Below are 3307 nucleotides of genomic sequence, written 5' to 3'. Positions count from 1 at the left end.
TATTTCTTTTTGTTTAACATTAAATATTTCCATTAATTCATTTATTATATCTTTCTCAAATTCTAATTTACTAATTTGTTTAATAATTCTATTATGTCTGTCACATTGTTTTTTAGTATGCCCATATCCTTTGCATTTATGACAAATAGTATTATTAACATGTCTGTCAGTTTTCTCATTATCTGATAACTCAATAGTATTTAAAACTGTTATGTCTCTTTCTCTGTCTGTCTCTATTGGTAAACTTAAAAGTTCTATCTTTTTAGCCAATTCTATTAAACTGTGGTTTTCAGTTCTGTCAATTGTTTGAAGTCTCTCATCAATTTCTTCTTTAAAACTATTATACTTTCTGTCTTTTCTATTGAGTACTTCTTTTACTATTCCTTCTTTTGCTTTTACTACACTATCACTATTACCATAATTATTTTGCCTACTATTGTGGACTTTGACTTTTTCTCTTTCATGTCTTATCTTTTCTTCTATTTCTATCTTCCTACGTAGGGATTCTTCACTACTATTTGGTTTTGGTTTTTGCATGTCCTTTACTTTCCCTACATCTTTCCTATTTTGTTTTTCATGCAATTCTTTCAAACTATCATCATTAAACCTATCATCTATCACTATTTCTTTTTCTAGCTTTCTACGTATAACATCTTCATCTATAACACCTTCATCTTTATGTCTTTCAATTCTTCTTCTATCATTTGTCTCTATTAGGCTTCTTTGTCCTTCAGTGTCTAGTACTGAACTAGAAATTTCTTTTAGTCTGTCATTTTCTATAGTACTTCTATCTCTTATACGTGTTACTCTTTCCTTAATAGGGCCAATTTCTAATCTGTCAGTTGCTTTTAATGTCTGTAAATTCTTATCAACTTCTTTTGAATTACTATTTATATACCAATTATCTGCCATAGTTTCTGTAAAAGATGATCTTTGATGGGGTTCAAATTCTATTTCTTTTTCAAAATGTGAATTTAAAACTTTCATTCTTTCATAGAGGTCCAAAAAGCTATCATTTTTCTTTTCATCTTTAATATATATATTAGATCTGTCAATATTTTCCAAGGACTCCAATTTTCTATTAACTCTGTCTAAAAAACTATTATTGTGTTTATTAGTCTGTCGGTTGATTTTATCTCCTGTTAAATTACTCCAATTATTTGTGTTACCATTATAATTATAATCATCCATATCACTGTCAGAGTCAGTTTCATAATCCATATCACTATTTGACCAATTATCATCTATATCTTTCATGCTATAACCTTCATCATAAACTATATCATCATAGTCCATGTTTCAATTAGTGTGTGCCTAGCCTAAGTGTGAACAAGCAAACAGATGATGAGCTGATAAATGTATTTATTCTCTTTCTAAGCAATTAATAATTACTGGCGGAACTATTACTAACCACTGGTATCCTTGCTATCGGGACCACCTCCTCGGGAAACTCCATTGCGGGACCACCCAAACACACGCCTGTCCGTCGGCTACAACAAAGGGGCTGACCAACGCGAAACTATGGTTTGCCAACGAGTCTCTAGGCTGACCAACGCTAACAAGGAGCAAGTAGTGGCTATGTAGTAATATAAGTTCCTAGTAACTTCTTAATTGCAAAGAAATAAAACTCATACACCTACCATCCATGGCTCTGATACCATTGATACCTCCATTGATACCTCATTGATACCCCACTGACTACCCAGGAGTGAGCACAGCAATAATATAGAAGCATAAACAATGATCAATGGAATGGTTTCATTTGGGGGAGAACCAATTGCAGCTTCAATGACTCAAATAATTTTTCATGTGAAGCTGGAGATTGTGGCAACGAAGTTTGCCAATGACCAGTAGCCAATTCCCCAGTGACCATACTCAATTTCACCGTTAACCAACAAGTACAAACCAATCCCCATATTGTCTCCTATGAACTGAACTTGAACTGAGGGCATAACGTGCCGGTCCGGATCCAACCAGTTGGTGGGTCTCTAGTTGGTGGTGGTACTGGATCATGCCATGTGGTAGATTGTGCTCAAGATTTTAGCAATGTGTGCCCACCTAACTTAGTGGTCAGGGGCAAGGATGGGAGCTATGTTGGTTGTCTTAGTGCTTGTGATGCTTTAAAGGATGCAAAACATTGTTGCTTTGGAGATTTTGCTAGGCCTCAGACTTGCCTGCAGCCTAATGGGTACTCAAGTATCTTCAAGAAAGTATGTGGTCTAGCCCACACTTATCCTGGTGATAATCAACCTCCAATTTATAGTTGCAGTGGGGCAACGAGTTTCAATATCACCTTTTGTCCCGCATAATTTTTGTCAGGCCTCTTCCCCAAAAAAAAAAAAAAAATTGTCTCTTTTGATAGAATAATAAACACTCATACAAAAGATTATACACAGTTCAAATTTCTAAATTGGAAAGAACTTGATGATGAATTGGCTTCGAGAATGGGTGCTACTCCACATGTGAGGATGCTGCTCCTACCCATTGTCAATGCATTGATGTCTTTCGTACCCCACATATGATAATGCTCCCCCAACTATCAAATTATTAAAATAAAATTGATAAATAATTAAAACACTCAATTATCCACTTGATTCCTCCCATGCATTATCAAAAGTAGAGCTAAGTATTCAAAACTCATAGATGTCATGACCATATGAGCAATGTTTACTTCTATTCCTTCGTTAGTATGTATCAAGGATAAGAGCCAGCTCATAGAGTCCAAGAATTCAAGTATTTATAATAAGTGATAACTACAATACGAAATACAAACTCAACTAAATTTGTAGATTGTGATAAGATAAGAAGAGTAATTTGTATCTCAAACGTCTCTGTATTTCAAACTTATTGTATCCCAAATATGTTGTATTTGACCATCTGTATATACATATATAAATGAAGAGCCTTCACCGTATTATAGTCAGCTGAAAACACAAATCAATTCTTTTTTTTTTTTTTTTTATGGCTTCGTTGTCTCTCTCAGCCTCATCCACTAACACCACTATTGCTTCTCTCACCACTCTTACTACTATTCATCATCTAATTACAATCAAATTAACCCGTGACAATTATTTGCTATGGAAGGCTCAAATTGTTCCCTACTTGGAAGGGCAACACCTCTATGGCTTTCCTGATGGGACAACAGCTCCTCCATCACAAACTATCACCGTTGAATCCAATGGTGAAACTCAAGTTCTTCTAAATCTAGAGTTCCAGCACAGGCATCTCCAAAATCAGATGATCCTCAGTGCAATTATCTCATCTTTCTCTGAAAAGATTCTCACTCATGTGGTTAAGTGTACCACTT

The 3307-nt window shown here is 34.8% G+C and overlaps 1 pseudogene; it reads left to right on the top strand.

The window, feature by feature from the left end:
* Nucleotides 1–2309, top strand: part of LOC115952062 — a 24760-nt pseudogene extending 22451 nt beyond the window's left edge.
* Nucleotides 2310–3307: the final 998 nt, after the last annotated feature.

This window comes from Quercus lobata, chromosome 7 (genome assembly GCF_001633185.2).
Source record: "Quercus lobata isolate SW786 chromosome 7, ValleyOak3.0 Primary Assembly, whole genome shotgun sequence".
Classification (NCBI taxonomy): domain Eukaryota; kingdom Viridiplantae; phylum Streptophyta; class Magnoliopsida; order Fagales; family Fagaceae; genus Quercus; species Quercus lobata.
This window is presented reverse-complemented; position numbering and strand designations above follow the sequence as displayed.